Raw genomic sequence first — 20,033 nt, forward strand, 5'->3', positions numbered from 1 at the left:
TTAGAATTAAACTGCAATCAAGTGACAACTGAGCTCTGGGACTGCTTTGGATGAAATAAATGTACAAAGGGAATTAGAATTTTTAACATGGATATTGAAGAACAAGTTAATTGTAGCCTCAGTTCTAAAATAGGATTCATACTGAGACTTAAGTTCGGTACACTTCAAAGTAGTTAAAACAATGCAAGTTACCTAACATTTATTATTAGAAGGAGAGAAGAAAGAGGAAGGGAAGAGGGAGGGATAGAAGGAAGAAGAGGAGACCACAATAGCAGCCATCAACTGCCACCATTGTCACAGAATCTTATAAAATTTGTTTCTTCTCTAGTGGAGTTTAGGCACTGAACATGTCTTATAATATAAGATACTACAAGGTACTTTTGAAACATTTCATTTTGGGGTCATTCCCAGGCAAAATTTAGAAGTCCTGCTACACCACTTTTAAGACTTCTCACTGAGGATGTCTCATATACACTTCCCTTGCCAGTTGACTGATGCTGCTACTTTACTACCTGGTGATAACTTGACTCTAGCTCTCCTGAATGTGCACCAGGCTACTATTACCTTTACTTCTTTCTATCCTCATTCCTTAGAAACCAGGTCTATACTGTGTCAGTAGACTGCTACAATTTTCTTAACTACTTAAATATTTATCTAGTGTAAATATTTGAACACAATCTGAGTTCAAATGTGTATAGTCAATATAGGCTTAATATGAGCTCTCAAAACATGGATTCAAATTTGGGTGGTTTGAGCTGTACACTTTGTTATTTTCTACATTTTAGTAACTATTAGAAAGTGCTTGCTTTTAATTGTTAATCACAGTAAAATTTCTTTAAAACATTTGTTCATAACAATCTAGTTTGAATAATGGATTATACCTATTTGAATAAAATAGGAATCCATATATTAGCATATATATACATTCACATATATAGACACACACATATACATATATATATATATATAATTTGAATCTTCCATACAGAAAAAAATGCCATGTAATAAATACAGAGAATATAATGGTATTCATAAATCATCAATGAAAACTAAAAAACAGGAGAAAGAACAGAATAGTCCCAGTCTCAAATTATCATTCTAAAAGGTACTTTCTACTTTTGAAAGGAAAATTGCAATTTTAAAGTAGAGAAATCTGTAGACGATTTCCAGATTTATGTGTTACTAGTGCATCCATGCTACTAGGACTATTATTGGAGTTGAATTATTTTGCACATTTGTATAAATTTCTTCAGGATATATTCATGGGAAATTTCATACCATGGGTTATATACCTTTAGCCTCAAGAGTAAATACCAAATTGTTTCCCAAACTGTTCCCATCTACCTTCACACCAACGTATAAAAAACTTCCCATCAAAACACTAACAACTAGTAAAGATGCCAGATGCTTTTACTTTTGTTAAGCTAGTTGGGCCTAGGATTTTCTAATTATGCCTTAATTTACCTTTCTTATTGCTGGCACATTTTCATATAGGTGCTCATTATTTATTTATGAAGTTCATATTCATTTCTTTGTCCACTTTGTTAGGTTGCCTTCCCCTGTATCAACTTTCAGTAGTCTTTTTTATAGATTCTGTTATTTGTTAATTTGTTATACTGGGTCTTCATTTGAATGTTGAAACATTGGTTTAGGTAATTTTTTCATCACTGTGACCAAAATACCTAATGAGAACAACTTAGAGGAGGAAAAGTTTTTTGTGGGCTCACTGTTTCAGAGATCTCAGTGTGTAGACTGCTGACTCCATTGCTCTGGGCCCAAGCTGAGGCAGGACACCATGGGGAAAGACCCCAGTGGAGGAAAGCTGTAAAACTCATGGCAGGAATCAGGAAGTAGAGAAAGAGAGGAGGCAGAAGGGTCTGCAGGAAGGACAACCCTGCCAGGGTAAGCCCCCAGTGACCCACCTCCTCCAGTCATGCTGCACCTGACTGTCATTACCACCCAGTGAGTCCATTCTAACTAGAATGGTTATGGCTCTCATTCCTCAATCATTTCACCTTGTATACTCTTGCATTAAAGAGATTTGTAGGGATACTTATATCCAGACCATAACATAAATTAAGATATTTAGTTGAAGAAATTTCATTAAGTTATAATACTATTGATATGTGCATTTATAAACACTCAAGATGTTCTTGAAAGATTAGTTCTTCCAAATATCAAAAAATTAAAATATAACAAAGGAGATAATGTGTCATTGGCTTAGGAATACATAAATAAAGGAACAGAAATAAGATTCCAGAAACAGGTACAAGTGGCAGAGACAAATGGATTATTTAATAATACTAGAAGCAGCAGGATAAGGATAAAGAGGAGTGGAAGTGAAGAAAATAAGTCAAAACTATATGTCAACAGATATAGGAAGACTTTCTTAGGTGTATCTGCCAGTTCAGAGCTTCCTTTACTTTCTAGATTTATGCTTCCTTATAAATTTAAGGAGTAGCATGTGACTCAAATATCAGATAAAATTTTATATTTCTAAGTTTTTGAATATGTTCTCAAATATACTATTACTCTGCTATAAGAGCTTAAATAAGAAGTACAATTCTAATATTTCTGCAGTTAATGAACAATCCTTTAGGGGGCATATTTCTATAAAAATACTTGATTTTTGACTAATTTTTGAAATGTTAAATCATATATTTATATGTGTGTGTATATCTATCTATCTATCTATCTATCTATCTATCTATCTATCTATCTATATATATATTTTTTTTTTTGGTAGTGAGGTTTGAACCTCACTCTCTACCACTGAACTAAATCCTCTTTCTTTCCCTTACAGTCTTGCTAAGTTACCTAGGCTGACCTTGAACTTTCAATCCTCCTGCCTCACCCTCTGGAATCATTATCACATTTGGCTTAGATTCTTATAGGAGATGTTATTTAAAAGCATCTAATCTGTAAAACTGGTTGTATTTCAAATCCCAGATACATCTCATAAGCTTTTCTAAGGGATAAGAGTTAAATTTCGAAGTTAAAATTTTGGTGAACTCAAAAAATGGGCCAAATTTCTCATATTTCTCATACAGCCTGTTTTTCCCTACAAATTTATAATCTGTAGAATAGGAAAATAACAATACTTTCTTAGTATTGTTGTGAGTTACTTCTGCTGAAAATGAAGCATCAACTTTGGCTCAACACCATAGGATTCCCTAGTTTAGAGGGGCACATCAATTTTGTTTGTTTTCACATTGATTATGCCAATAGAATATTCTAAGAATTAGATATCATTCATTTATTTTTGATGTAACTGGAAAATCCTGTTTTCCTTCACCCCTACCACATTTTTTTTTTTTTTTCCTTTTTGTACCAGGGATCGAACTCAGTGGCACTTAACCACTGAGTCATATCCCCAGGCCTTTTTTGTATTTTATTTTATTTAGAGACAGGGTCTTGCTGAGTTTGCTTAGGGTTTTGCTAAATTGCTGAGGCTGGCTTTGAACTAGTAATCCTTCTGCTTCAGCCTCCTGAGGCATTGGGATTACAGGTGTGTGCTACCGCACTGGGTTCCTTAACAGTTTTGAAAACCTCACTTTATCTGAAAACATACTCTTTCTCTGTACAGCAACTATTATCTCTTCTGTGGAGACTTGGAAGATATATACAACAGAATTGTTCTTCTAAGATCAAACAGAAATTCCTTTGTTCCTCATTTCAAACATTGTTGGTTGTTTGTGAACACTCCCTGAGATCTTTCTGAAGGCATGTATTCTTTCCTAATGAATCCATCCACTATTACAGAATATGGAAATGTGAGCTTATCTTGTGAGGCTGGTTTCCAAAGGTGGACTGGGCACTTGAGAAAGTCCACTGAGTGGTTTCTTTCTGAAGGCACCAAGCGTAAGAAAAATCAGACATTACAGAGAAGTGCCTTCCAACCATCCTTGGGGCAGGCATCTTGTGACTGTCGGGAGTAAGCCTGGAAACAAAAACCTGAGGAACACAGGACTACAGGAAAGAGTCTTCCTGCATCCTCCATGATACACATGTCAACCAAATCTGGAACAATCAAATCTGAAAATCTAACCCTTCTTATTTGTACTGTTTGATGATAAATCCCCATTTATCTCATACCTCTGACTTAATTCTTATATACTGTCCTCAGACAGCATTCTAATTTCTTGGCACACAGAGTAAGCAATAAATAAATGTTTTGAATGTAAATAATAGAAAATGATTTCTATTATTTATCATATTCAGATGCCATCTGACAAAAATATTGCTGCTTCAGGAAAGAACTGCAAAGGAAATAAGGTCCTTGTATAGCACAGATTAAAAACCAACCGACACAACTTTTACACAGTGGGTATTTCATCTTAAATTAAGGGAAAAATCATTAAACAAATTTATTGCAGTTTGTGTAGATTGGGTAGCCATTAAGATTTACATTGACTAAGTTTTATTTCAGCTGCTAGAATGAATAAAATGCTATAAATGGAATCCAAAATGCTGAACTCCCATTTTAAAAATGATTCATTTCATTAATTGTTTTCATGTTCTCAATAATTCACTATTATAGAGCAGAAAGGCCATTGAGTTATTTGATTGTAATTAGGTTGTTCCTTTAACATGTTTTATGCTTCAGTATTTTTTATGCCTCCAAAAAATCTTATGCTGGCTTTATATAAAGCTGTCCTTGAATGAAATTGTATTCTGCCTCAAAACATAATATTGCACTAGAAGTATGTGTCCTTCATCCAAATTGTAGATGTTAAAATAAAATGAAAATAATATTTTAATCTATTTCTTTACACTACATATTTGCATATTAAATATTTTTAGACATTGAGAACAACAAAACAATCAGACTTTTGTAAATTACTAAATATATTTATATATATTTCTGTAATAAATATATGTATTGATGTTCTGATTAATCAAATTATAACTAATTATTTTAAATGAATAGTCAATATTTTATGTATTTCTAAAATTTTCTTCAGAGATCAGGATGTTTCAAAAATCCTTTATTGTTCTAAGAATTTTAAACATTATTATATGATGTCAATACAATACAAAGTGATCCCTTTAAAAGGAAAAATCTCAGAAAATCACATCTCTTAGCTTCCCTATAGAAAAGCCATACCTCAAATATACTGCAATTTGCCTGCAAATTTGTCCATTAAAGGAGACTTCAGAGGTTCCATTGGGAAACAAATCTGGTCCTTCCAGCACACCATAGACAGGTGTTTCTATATAATAGTATATTCTACCTTTGAAAGGCAGACTCAGCAAAAACTAAACCAAATCTGCACATACTTTCTTCCACACATTTGAATGAAAAATTCGACATCTTTTCTCTAAAGAAAGTTAACTTCCAATATTTCATGAAACTTCGTATTTACTGTTTTTGGATTCTTCTCAGGTCATCATGATTACTAGTGCATTTTATTGTCAAATCTGAAACTGAATTTTTGTTTGTTTGTTTGTTTCAGATGGTGTGAGAGTCACTACAGAATTGTGTAAAACCAACATTCTTAGTTTTATTACGTAAGTCCTGAGATTGCTTTCCTTTTAGGTACTGCCATTCCATTACTATATTGTGTTGCCAGTTAGGGCATAAGTAAAAATATTTTAGAAGTTCTTTATTTCTGACAAAACACAGACTTGGGAAAAAAATGTTCGTTCACTCAATAAAGGTAAGACTTTTGTATACTTATGATACATATGCCAATTTGTGTTCTGAAAAATACTGCTTCAGTCTTATGCTTCAGAATACCTTCAACTATAGGATTTTGGTTTGTCATGGAATGGTTATGAATTGTTCCAAATACCCATTATTTAAAATAAAAGGTCTTGTGTAATTTATTTTCAGTAATATGGACTTCCTTTAGTTTTATATCCATAGTGATAATTTTCAACCATTAGAAGAAATGTTTTCAAATGTTTTGTAAGGGTAAGTTTATTTTGGCAATGTCCTAAGACATATTTAATAGAAGATAAGATAAATGTTTTATTAACATATAATTTAATTATGATAAGCATTTGTCAATGCTGTTTCAAGTATTGATATTTTTATTGAAATAATATATTATATTTATTTTAGAATAAGTTTGCACAATATTATATAAATAGTGACTTGTAAATTCTGTTTCCTAACTCTGAAGGTAGACGTCCCTGCAAAGGATTTCTATTTGTTTACCATGTTTTATTGCTAGATGTGAATATCTGGTGTCTTGAGAAAATAGCCTTTAGACTATAAATCACTTATGACTACAAAAATGCAACAGCTTTACTCTAATTGTATAGTGAACTCTTGTTATATGATACTTCAAATAAATATTAAAATGCTGTATTATCTGTAACCAGATGTCTCAATTTACCAATTCTAAGTGTTTCATCTCTGATCCATTTAAACAGTTTCACATTTTTCAAATACTTAAAAAAATCTTGAAATTTTATGATAATTGAGCAATTTCACCTAAGAATAATAAAAATGAAAGTGTGTATATTTGAACGTATTCACATTCCCAAGTATGACAGCCAGATCTGAGTTGGTCTTAGTAGATTTTATCACGGCTTATCATGGGAGAATTCTTATTTCTTCTAGACATCTGTGTTGCATGTAAGATTTAGAATGGATGTTTGGCTGAGCACATTCCAGAGGAGACTCTAAGGAGACCATGAGGAGGATTAAATACCTGTGCTACACTTTGGGGGACATTTCAGCCTCACTCACTGAGAGATATAAAGGGTGAAAAAGAACCCTAGGAGAACAGGCAGGCAAGAATAGATCCCAAGAAAGAGAAACTAGAGAGAGGTAAAGCAGGATGCCCAGTGCTAATGGGCTAGCAGTGAGCCTTGGAAGGTTGACCTTTGGCATGCATGACCTGCTTTAATGTATTTCTGCAGATTGATGGATGATATTTCTGAAGAAACCACACAAATTCCGCCAAGAAAATAGCAACTTTAAATACCTTCCAGTTCAGGCCAATATGATCACCCAGAACTTTTCTAGTCCCCATTCTGTTTTTCTCTCACTGTGCCCCAAAGCTGGACATTTGGAAACTGGCTTTGGCAAGCCCTGGATTACGAATGCTATAATGCTTAAACAGAGAGGAAAAGAAGGTGATCACCCCATCTGTCCTGGACTACTGGCAGAAAAGAGAGGTCTCAGTATGAAGTAACCATGGAATGGACATGAGTTGACACTGTTTTAAAGATTTGAAATGATGGCGATAATTTTTGTTTATGTGTTAGTTTGTTTGCTTTTGTACCTAGGATTAAACCCAGGGGTGCTTTACCATTGAGCCACATCCCCAGCCCTTTTTTATATTTTATTTAGAGACAGGGTCTCGTTGAGTTGCCCAGGGCCTCATTAAATTGCTCAGGTTTGCTTTGGACTCCCGATTCTCTTGCTTCAGCCTTCCTGAGCCACTGGAATTACAGGCAAGCACCACCGTTCTTCGTGCATGGTGAGCATTTTTTTAGCATCTAAAAATCGCAGAAAAGTCAAGGTGTTTGCCCACGTTTTCAAGGAGTAGGGAAATAACTATCCTGATAGAGTGAATTTAAAAGCACAATGGATTACATTGTCATGTGTAAACTAAAAAGAACCAATAAAAATAAATAAATAAAAAAAGACAATGGTAAAAACATAAACTTGCTTTTTTCATTTTAACTCACAGTATATGCATATTCCCTGTAATAGTAACAGTAAGCCTGTCTTCACAAGGGGGCGCTGTTTTCATGGTAGCACAGCATGACTGATTGCAAACATGCAAATCTGAGCCTCCTCACACTTTCAGTGCCGTTCTTACAATACACAATATCATCTATCATGACTGACACAACCAGTGTGGTGGACTCGGATTCCAGGTACATTACACATTTACAAGAACTATTTCCTTAGAAAAAGGAAGTTGTGGTCACATAAGCAAGGAAGACATTTGGTTTAGCAATGTCAAATTTCAAAAAAAGATGTGAGAAGAATACGAAACTGCAACATACCACAAAACCTACAGTGCTTCTCAGGTGACAGAGAAATAGGTCCAATCGATTCTAACATCCCATTAAACCCAGCCAGCAAACCAGGGAATGTATTGTCTGCAATAATGAAGCATTCCTCTAGAGACTTGGCCTTGGTAGAATAAATAAAAAGGGGTAATTCCTTTTATTAATTCAGTTCCCTCTGGCCATTGATAGGAATATATAGTCAGATTCCTGAAAATAAGCACAGTTGATGGAACAAGTCCTCTATAAATAAATAGAAATTGAAATATGATATGAATGACCAATTTTATTATATGAGGTATCTGAAGGTAATCAAAATTTCTTTTCTAGTTATTATAGTATATTTTGAGTAAATGGATGGGAACTTTCTTATAGTATTCAAAAGACTATTTATGATAAAAGCATAAACATTGAAGCTGGGGGAAAAGTAAAGTAAAGATTTGACCTCTTCCAAGCATCAGGAAAGCATTGCTGCCCTGCTTCATAAATATGCCCAACACCATGGAGAAACACACATATGAATCAAACCCTATTTCATCCATGTTAATTTTGCATATAAGAATACCAAAACACAATTAGCATTTGGTCAAATGTAAGCATGTCTAATGTGTTATTAACTTTAAAAGGATAAGAGAAAATTATACATATTTGATTACTACATGTGGAAGAATTGTTATGAGCTTATATGGAACAGAACTTTCTTCTCACTGTAATTATATGTTGGAAGGTTTTTGAGCATTGATCTTGTCAGGGTTATGGGGTATGCTACAATGACTTTGTGAAGGTACATACACAGTCATCGCTCAGTATCCTCAGGATTGGCTCCAGGACCACCTGTATAATCACAGATGATAAAGTCCTTCATACAAAATAGTATAGTATTTGCATATAACATACAAATATCCTCCTATATATCTTTAAATCATCTCTGGATTACTTCTACTTTCTATTACACTGTAAATGCTGTACAAATAGTTGTTATGCTGTACTGTTTAGAGAATGACGAGAATAAAAACATTTGTATATGTTCAGTACACCTTCAATTTTTTCCCAAATGTTTTCAATCTGTTGTTGGTTAAATCTGCAGATGCTGAATCTGTGGATCCATAGGGTTACTATGCATGTGTATGTGAAAACCCTGAAATACATGTATTAAAGAGATTGAAGTTTACAAAAGAATATACCAAACTAAATGGTAGAATATTTCAGAATTACCTTTTTCTTCTTGTTTTAGTCTAGGATGTTTATTTCATTCATCCTAATGGATTTAATGTCCACTAAAGCATTTCATGAAGCATGGTTTTAAAATGTATTGAATTGCGTTTTTTAAAACTTCCTATTGCATTTCCTATCCATTCACATATGACATTGACAAGGTTTCATGAATTGATAAGCATGTGAGAAAGCATAAGAGGAGCCAGGGATATTTTTCAAGTTTCTTTTTGGGGAACTGGGAAGATGGTTCTTCAATCCATAGGAATAGAAAGAACAAAAGTTTTATGGGAAAACACTGTGAGTTCAATTTTAATATGTTAGAAGCTGAGAAACTAATGTGCTACCAAATAGATATGTTGATTTGTTTCTCAGGAATGAGATGTTAGGAGGACATATTGATTTGAATGTCACAAGCTATAAATCATCTTTGAAACTACAAGAATAGATGACTTCAACCATGAAAGGTATCGACTGAAAAGAGAAGAAACCTAAGAAGTGACTGCATGAATGCTAACTCCTTGGAGGGATATCTGGGAAAGTAGAAGGTATATTAAGGGTATGGTTGTGGGTAAAGGCAAGAAGGGAGTGCACTGGGGTGATCCACTCCATTAGGAAAATTCCAACTAAGAAAATTTTGAAGGTTTAATCAATAGAGCTCTGTGCCCTGAACACTACACATGGACTATTTAGTGGGAAGCCAAACCACTCAACTCATTCCATCTGCTTCCCACCTCATTCTCATCCTTGAACTCTATAGTTTGTGATTTTTTTTTTCACCAGCAACCTTGAATGTTGAGTATAAAGCTGTTTAAATCTTCATCATGTTCTGAGAAGATGCCAAACTAACTTCCTTTATTTGGATTTCATGTGTAGAAAGGCAATTCAAACACCTTTGTCAGGTAGTTGACTACCAAGAAAACATAACAGGAAAATTCAATCTAAAATAGCAAAATTGATTAAACTGCTACTCTCTTTCTGTAGAAGAAAGTCATGGACAATTTCTAGAGCCCCAGTATAGAGAATCTAATGCCAAGCTATAATGGTATTTTCAAAAGGACAAAGTCTACAACATATATTATGCTTTGGTGAAACAGAAATTGATCTGTGGAATATGAATGAATTTAATTAAATTATCAGTGAGCTGGGTGACCTGTTATTGAAAGCCATATCAATGAGTCACTAAGGATTCCCAGCCATGCCAGAAGATCCTCATTTTATTAATTTATTTGATAAACTAAAGGAATGATTTAGATATTAGACATTTGCATTTCAGCAAAATATGACTTTTTTTTAAGACAAGAGGTGGAGAAATGGTTTCTGTATAACCAGAACATTTAAATTGATTTCAAATTGGTTCAGCAGTGTTATGTTTTGAAAGAGAGGAAGTCCCAAATAGTGGAATCTGCAATCAGCAATTTTTTTTTTTTTTTTTTTAAATTTTTGCTGGCGATTGAACCCAGGGGCACTTAACCACTGAACCATACCCCTAGCCCCCTTTTTTTAAAATTTTGAGACAGGGTCTCACTAAGTTACTTAAGGCCTATGTTGCTGAGGCTGGTCTCAAACTTGCAATCTACCTGCCTCAGCTTTCCAAGTTGCTGTTCTGTAATGTCCTCAATTTGCCACCTGCCTAGTTTAGATTTTTACAGTCTTGACTTATTATGAGCTCCTATTGTAGGGAGTAAGAATAGGAGATACTTAACAGTCAAAGGAAGTTATCTGATGTACTGTGAAATACAATTCTTGCAGAATTGTCATATGCAGAAACAACTAGGGTTGAATAACATCTTGCTATTTAATCAACCTCTTTTCTCTTTGTAGTATCACATGTGATAGTCCACCACTGATGATCTCATTGAAGAAAAAGAAAGGAAGGTTATACTTGACTAAAGGATGGTACAATACAGTGATGAAATGTAAGATCAATCAACTGGAAAATACCTTTGGAGATATCTGTGTGATATGAGATATCTTTCCCATTTACTTGACTATTTAATTCTCCATAACAACACCTTTGAAATTCTCTTACTCCCTAAACTTTCAGTAAGAGGAATATTGAGATAAGATTTCTAGTGTTCCTGCAAACCTCTTCAAACTCGTCATTCAACTAATCTTGTCCGCATCAACTGCATTCATGTGTACATTTTATGTATGAATGTAAAAGTGCACTCACTGTCTTGCAGCATGTAGTACATTTGTTCTATCTTATGCTCAAAATGTGTTCTTGAAGAGTCTTTGAGTGACAGACATATCTTACAGCAGTTGATAAAAATCAGGAAAAATCAGAGGATTTTTAGAACTTGGGTTCCCAAAATTCTGGTATAATTTCTACACAGATCTATTTCCATTGCTTCTTTTAAAATTTCCATTGTGTGCATTTTATAGTTTTACTTCTATTTCTCTCTAACTATAACATTAAATTTATGTGATTAACAGTATGCATATACTTGAGTGGAGATTGAGCGATTTTAATTGATGGATTGTTCCAGCAGAAGGTTCTGATAATCTGAATTAAAGAAGAAATGTGCCTCTGTAACTGCAGTTGCAGAGTTAAATGAATTGGGAAAGTACAAACTAATGGTGAGCTGATATGATGCTTGTGACATTAAAGAGAATGTGAATGTGTCTGTGTATGTGTGTACACCTCCATGCCCACATGTTCCAGAATGAATGAGTGAGAGAATAGTTAGATGGGAGTGGGGTTTTTTCAGAAATATACCAGGGTGTATTAATGTTATTTATAGATAACAGAGACACAATACATTGAAACATAAAATAGCTGCAGATTTGGTTTTACAGCATAAAATTCAACTATAATAGAGCTTACCATTAAATGTGAATTCAATATGCAAAATAACTATTATGTATTTAAGACCCTGGTAGGATTTATTAGCTCTTATGTGACTGTAACTTCAAATCTTTTCATGGATGCTCATTTTCTGTGCTTTGGGATCCAAGGTATCAATAAATAGAATGTCCTAAACAATAGCTATAAGCAGTATTGCACAATTTGAAGAATGAAAAGTTATTAGTTTTTATCCCATTATGAAATTCGATTTTAACTCTACAGGTTTTAATAGAGCTTCTATTTCTAAGAAATTTTCAAAAAAGCAAAACCATGATATTGTAATTCTGCTATTTAAAAACCATTGTGTAATTAGCCAAGCAACATCTCTTTAATTTTTATTCTACATTAGAATTCTGTCATAGACATTAAAAATAGAATTTAGAATAAGTGAGACTCACCAATGTGTAGCTTCCCCCACAAAATGATGAATGGCTGGAGGATGAAAAGTGTCAAACTCCTCAAGATTTCCCTGAAAGAGAAAATGAGAGACACCTTTTAATTCACATTTTCTGGAAGTTATATTATGTCAAATTTAAATCGGTTGGTATGATGAAAAAGAGCAGTAAAAAGTGGCACCTTATATATTGCTGAAATGACAAATTAATGCTAAAATGGGAGTCTGTATTAGTTCATTCATGTAAAGTATTATAGCCCATAATATTTAAAGAATATATATAATCTTACTGAGCACAGTGGTGCATGCCTGAAATCTATCTCAGCAGCTCGGGAGGCTGAGGCAGGAGGATCAAGAGTTCAAAGCCAGTCTCAGCAAAAGTGAGGTGCTAAGCCACTCAGTGAGACCCTGTCTTACATGAAGTACAAAATAGGGCTGGGGATGTGGCTCAGTGGCCAAGTGCCCCTAAGTTCATCACCTGGTACCCACCCCCCCCCAAGAAAAAACATATATAATCTTAAGATATTTCTCTAGTATAAATTTATGCTATAGGACATTCATTTGTTAATTAACCACAAATCTTTTTTGTTTTTCTAACTGACAATATACTTTATTAAAGCACAATTTGAATTTTAAATATGAGATCTGAAAATTTGTCTTTGTTTTATATAAGAAAATAACCCATCAGAATTTTTCCTAATAGTAAACTACTGATTATCAATTTTTTGTACATTCATAAAGAAATAATCCTATCAAATTATGATTATTATTTACAAAATTTCAGTTCCACATCCAAGCAACTGTGGTACCCTGGAACAGTTAACAACTTTCCAATTATAGCAAAGTAGAAAACATAAAACATCTGGGGTCACAACCAAGTTAAATAATATACAACAACATTCTTTCATATGCCAGGACAGAGAATAAATGTTAACAGCTGAATATCTGCCAAATACAACTTAGAGAGAAGTCACCTGTAATTGAACATTTCACATAAAATCACACATTTAGGAGCAGAAAATTTGAATTGGGTTACAACAAGCCAGTGATCCCAGCTGCTTAATGATCAGAATGGTCATTTTCTTCTGGGGTCCAAAGTTCCCACCAATCACTGATCATAAAGAAATAAAGTTTCAGAGTTCATCATTATTCCCTACATCAGTTCCCTTTCTCACATACATCTGAGATTCTGGTGTTTCTTTCTTCCTAGAATGTTCATTTGCTCCCTACTCAAATGTTCCTCATTCTTTACAAATGAAGCTCTAACCTCAACTAATCCAGGAAGCCATAATTCCTTATGAATTTCTATTTTACTTACAGGCTTGTTCTAATATTAGCACATGCTTCATCATGTATTTTTCATATTTTCATATATTTGCCTTATTTCCTCTAATTTTTTTTTAGTTCAGTAATCTTGTTCTATATTCTGTATGCATTTAAAATCTAGTAAAATTTTGACTCATGACCAAGGGATATATATATATATATATATGCACATATTACTCTACATTAGTTTTATATATACACACACACATTTATAGACACACACACACACAGCATGAGAAAGAGAGAGAAAGAGAGAGTGATAGAGAGAGAGGGAATATATTTGGAGAATCTTAAGGCTTCCTGTCCATGTTTGACATTATTGTTGTCAAAGTATATATTAGGTGACCAAAGAATGACTGGTTTTGAAAGGAAGAAACATTGTTCTTTTAAAATTTTAAAAATATATATTGACCAATTGCATCTGTATATATTTATGAAGTATAAAATGATCCTAGATTTTTATGATGGATTTTTTTAGTTGACACATAATAATTACTCATTTATGGGTTGAAGTGTGATAATTTGATACAAACATACAATGAATAATGATAAAATAGCATTAATGGAAGGAAGAAAGTACTATTCTAGATAATTTGACAAATGATTATTGCTAGGACCAAAAGACACCAAATTAGAACTACTTCCTTTTACATTTCTTTAATGAATAATGTTAGGATTTCAAAAAGTTTCTGCTATAACCTTCTGGTGAAGTTTTTCAAATATAAGCAAAATTACATTTATTGAGTAGTTACCATGTGCCAGATGCCTTATATGCATTATGTTAACCTTCAGAGCAACCCAGTAAGGTATAAGAACTGTTGATTTTCCTTCTGGATGAGAAAACTGAGGCAAAGAGAATTTCAGTTACTTGTCCCAAATCTCTTAGTCTGTAAACTGGTAGGGTTGGAATTCCAATGCAGATAGCCTGAACTCAGTCTTTCATCCTAGCTGCAATAAAATGCTACCCATGTCTACAAATCACATAAAGGGGGTGAATGGATATGAATGCCACAAGGATTGACAAAGATATTTTACAATTATCAAAATATGCAATAGTATTTAAAAAGAAAAAGGAGTGATTCTTAAAGGATGGTACTCATCATACCCTTCCCCAATATACCCCAATCTGTCTTAAAATCAGTGTTTTCTCATAAATGAGCCCCAAAGTTACAAATCCATTATTTATTCATAGGATTATATTGGGAAGTTTAAAAAAGAAAGCTAAATTTCCTTTCTGGACCGTTACATCAGTATTCAGCATTATATTAGAATTTAAATTATGGAATTTAAGTAACATTTAAAATGGTTTTTACATTGGATCTCTATATTTATTTTTTGTTTCTGAACATGCTAAGCATTTTTGTATTGTACAAATTAACAGGCATAGAAAGTATCAGCAAGACCTTAACATAATATTGAGCTTTTTGTCTTAACGAATTGCCTATTTCCTCAAATCTTACCTTTGTTTTTCAAGAGTAAAGCAATATTTAATAATGGTAGTATTCAAAACTTATGCATGAGAATATATTTTCTTTCTGGAGGTTGATTCACAAGTTATAAGCTTTATAATAAACATTTTTTCAAGAGTTATAGAATGTACTTAACTTTGAGATGGTTATAGCTGACGGCATTTGTGAATCAGGAAAAAATGGCTTTAAGGCAGGTTAGATTACTGTCCAGTGTAATAGTCTACTCTTAGAAGAACTTGGATATTTTCTCTGCTTTTTTGAAGCTATCTTTCCTGCTGTTTCATTTTGTTTTATTTCTCCTCTTTTGTATTGTTTCCATTGTCTGGCAATTTATATTTTGCTTTTAGCTCTAACAGGAAGAGGTGAATAACAGACTCTCACACATTGAGAAACACACACACACAAACACACAGGAGCAAGTGTATTATGTAAAGGAAAAATGCTATTTTGGTTAAGTCTGTTACTTACATAAAGCCTGCCACTATAAATTTAGAAGCTAATTCACCACCTTCATTATATACTGATCATTGTCAAAAGTTTCAAGAGAATCACTCACAAATGAAGTCCTATCCTATGGTTACTGACTTAATTCTTTGAACACAAAACTGACTATAAAATATGTCATAAACACCAGCAATTAAGGAGACATATAACATGGGGGGAAAGCAAAAAAAGATTAAAATTTGCCTTCTGCTCTAATTACAAAATAAGATTATATAAAAAAGGGAGTTTCTGAAATTTACAAGGGCATACAATTATAGTAAAAATAAAAGATAAAAATGAGTAAGTCTCTTGAAATTCTTTTAGCCTTTTAAAAATGATTCTGTGAGCAGATGTTAAATGTGCATTTCCTAATAAAATATGCCTATAAAGGAAAAGATACATATGAATGCCTTTTATGAATGCTTTCATTAAAGATCACAAAACATAATCATGCAAACCATTGTCATCAATTCATAATTAAAATTAAAATTAAGTATATCTTACTGGAATTCTACTTTTCTTACATGAACCTCCAATGATCAAACCTCTGTTCCTTCCTCTCAGTCGTTCCTTTGGCTTAAGTTCTCACCTATGACCCTTTCTTCCTCTCCCATTCTGCCTCAGCCTCCTGGCTCTGACTTCCCACTCCAGGTTGTCCCCAGGTCTGTCTATTCTTAAGGACTTCAAGTCTGGACCCCTGTGACCTCAGCTTTCTTGCAGTCTCACCTTCCTGCTACTTAACAACTCCAGATAATATGACTCCATTTCCTCCATTCCAATCTTATGTTGCCCAACTCCGACAGCCTGAGCTCCCTACTAATGGTTCCCTGATTAAAATGACAATTTACTTCTTCCACAACTGTGGCAGGAAAAAGAAAAGTGAGTAAATAATGGCAAGAGATCATGCTTTATACTGTAACTTTGGCCCTTGATCAGGAAACAGAAAGTCTAGCTCATCCTTTGTTTAAAAAGTAGGAGGATATGTGAGCCTATCTAAATCATGGAATGGAATATTCCTTACTAATTAATGATCATTTCAGATTCCTGCTGGTCTGTAAGTCTAAAATAGCCTCCGTGTTAGAAATTCAGCACTGGCATCTGGCAGTACACCCACTCTACTCACACTGCATATTTCCCAAATAAATGCAGTATTAGGTATTTCAAAGAAAGATACTAACTTACTAATTCTTTTGATAGGAATCAGGGCAGGTTAGGCTGACAGTGTGCATACATTAGTGGCATCTCTGATTGTTAAGGCCTGTTTGAATCCTTTTCTCCTTGACATCTTAGACACACAAATAGTAGCTTGTTGACAGCAAAATAGTGACCAGAGTGTTCGTCACCATGCTCAGTTCCCTGAGAGATTTGACTGATAAGCTGGATAAACATTTTGAGGCCAATTTGCTTATTGAATGCCAATTTATCAGCACTTGAGCATCACACTCAAATGATAGGTAACCCTAAAATGTGTGAGTTGGGAATATAGCTATCAAATATTATTGACCACTGGTATTTGCAAAAACAATAATCTTCATTTTCTTGGAAAGTATGTCACTTGTGTTGCATACAAAATACTTTTCTTAAGTTGAATTTTAATTTCTAAAAAATAACTCCATGAAAAGACATTTCTAACAATTCATATATCTTAAAATAAAAACTACCCAAATCCTTCTAGGCTCACATGCTACATAGTTAATCCATTTCTCTGTTTTGTTTTAGTCATACTTTCTTAAGAAGTTCTTTACCTTCACCTTCTGTACTTCCATACATCTAGTTTCCCTTATTCACTTTCTTAGATATTCCTTCTACCCAGTATTTATGTGTCTGAAATTTGTGACCACCTCCATACTGGCAATTCCAACACAGATTTGAACTTACTTTGTTTTGTCTAACATTTGGTTCTATTGACTATTGTTACAATATTACAACTTCTTCCCTGATCCATGACACTACTTTTCTCCAGCTCTCTTCCTCCCTGGTTATTCCTTCTTAGTTAATTATCCAAGTGAGTCTCAGTATGTTTTTTCAGAACGTCATTCTTGACAACTTCCCCTTTTAATTCTATAACATCACTTACAATGCCTTCACATAAATCCATTTCAATAATAATCCATTACTGAAAGATCCCAAATATATATTTAGCCCCCAAATCGGTGTATCAGACTTACTATTGAACAGTTCTATTTGGATGTCTCAAAGATACCCGGATTCATTTGTGAAAATATTCAGTCACCTTTATTGTATTCATTGGTTCTTGCATTCTCTCAGTAAATAATATGATACATAACATTTATTGAGTACTCACTCTGTATCTGACATATCACATTCAGTTACCCTAGAATCGCATAGAGAGATATTAATATTATCACCATTTTAAAGATACTGATGCTTAAAGAGGTAAAATTTGCCCCAAATCATATAGTTAATAAATATTAGGTCTGAATTAACCATCTAAAATGTCACTATTACACCCCGAAAATGTTTGCCCATTTACACAAATTGGATATTGTGAAATCAATCTAATTTTTTTTTATTCATCTGTCCTCAAAGAACAGTTGTCACTTTCCTGGATTATGGGTACAATATATTTGTTGTATCCATTCCCTATAGACCTAAATTTAGTTTAGATCTCCATACTGCATCCAGATATTTTAAAATTATGGTTCCACATCTTTAGCAATTAGGTAAATGCAAATCAAAACTAAGATTTCATCTCATTTCAGTCAGAATGGCAATCATCAAGAATACAAGCAACAATTAATGTTGGTGAGAATGTGGGGAAAAAAGTACATTGCTGGTGGGACTGCAAATTGGCATAACCACTCTGGAAAGCAGTGTGGAGATTCCTCAGAAAACTTGGAATGGAACCACCATTTGACCCAGCTATCCCACTCCTTGGTTTATACCCAAAGGACTTAAAATCAGCATACTACGGAGATACAGCCACATCAATGTTTACAGTATCTCAACTAACAATAGTTAAATTATGGAACCAACCTAGGTGCCTATCAACAGATGAATGAATAAGAAAATGTGGAGGCTGGGGATATAGCTCAGTTCGGAGAGTACTTGCCTCCCATGCACAAGGCTCTGAGTTCAATCCCCAGCACCACAAAAAAAAAAAAAAAAAAAAAAAAAAAAAAAAAAAAAAAAAAAGAAAGAAAATGTACTATGTATAGACAATGGAATATTATCCAGTTTTAAAGAAGAATGAAATTATGGCATTTGCTGGTAAATGGATGTAGTTGGAGAATATCATGCTAAGCAAAATAAGCTAATCCCCAAAAAACAAAGACCAAATGTTTTCTCTGATATGTGGATGCTAAATCACAAAAAAAGTGTGTGGGGGCTGGCTAGGGAAGAATAGAGGTACTTTGGATTAGGAAGAGGGGAGCAAAAGGAGGGTCGTGTGTAGAAAGGATAGCAGAATGAATCGGTCATTAATATCCTATGCACATCTACAACTACATAACCAGTGTGATCCTACATCATGTATAACCAGAATAATGAGAAATTATGCTCCATTTATGAATGCTGTGTCAAAATGCATTCTACTGTCATGTATAACTAATTAGAACAAATTAAAAAATTATGACCCAACACAAATCCCTATGATAACAATAAACTTTAATCTCTGACCTTCGTTCTACTATGCTGCTATTTAAAATTAGTTTAGGTACAAAACAATGTCTGACTATAAAAGTATTTGAGCTAGATGCCATCTTTGTTTTCAATTTCTTTATATAAAAAGCATATACATAGATTTGTCTATCACAAAACTTTTCTCATCTCCATAGCTTAATTTTTAAAGGGCAGAAATTTTAACCATGAAAAATATTATTGAATTGTCCAAATTTTTGAAATAATCTATAAAAATTATGAAATTAAAGTGATCATCCTATCTGTACTTTGAAAATTTAAATTTTTCATTTGCATCAATAGAAAATAGAAAGTAAAACCTTGATTTATGTAAAATTGAAGACATCCAAAGTGTCCATATCTCCAGAGACAATTATTTTCATGCTATGCTAAAACAATGTTATGGAAAAGAAAGGCCTGTATGAATTTTGCCTGTTAAAATGCAAGGTTTACAAGTCCCTAGGGTCTGTACTGGTTAATACAGAAAGAAAATAGAAGTTGCAATGAAAAATGGCGACAGTTGCACAAGTGAGCCAGGTTATTGTTGCCAAATCAGGCACATTTTAATTTCCACCTAAAAGAAATCTTCCTCACATAAAGAACACTTGATTTTTTAAGTGAAATTCCTGAGTTAAAATGCCATTTCTATCTATGTCCTAAGAAAAGTTACTTACTTTGGCCCTCA

At 33.5% G+C, this 20,033-nt stretch overlaps 1 long non-coding RNA gene across 1 annotated transcript in view; it reads right to left on the reverse strand.

Moving 5' to 3' along the window:
• Positions 1–20,033, reverse strand: part of LOC306645379 — a 1,014,773-nt gene that overhangs the window by 470,767 nt on the left and 523,973 nt on the right. The window contains exon 3 of the long non-coding RNA XR_013759627.1: positions 12,436–12,506. This is a non-coding gene — a long non-coding RNA (uncharacterized lncRNA). The remainder of the gene's footprint in view (positions 1–12,435; positions 12,507–20,033) is intronic.

Source organism: Sciurus vulgaris (genome assembly GCF_902686455.1).
Source record: "Sciurus vulgaris genome assembly, chromosome: 15".
Taxonomy (NCBI): Eukaryota; Metazoa; Chordata; class Mammalia; order Rodentia; family Sciuridae; genus Sciurus; species Sciurus vulgaris.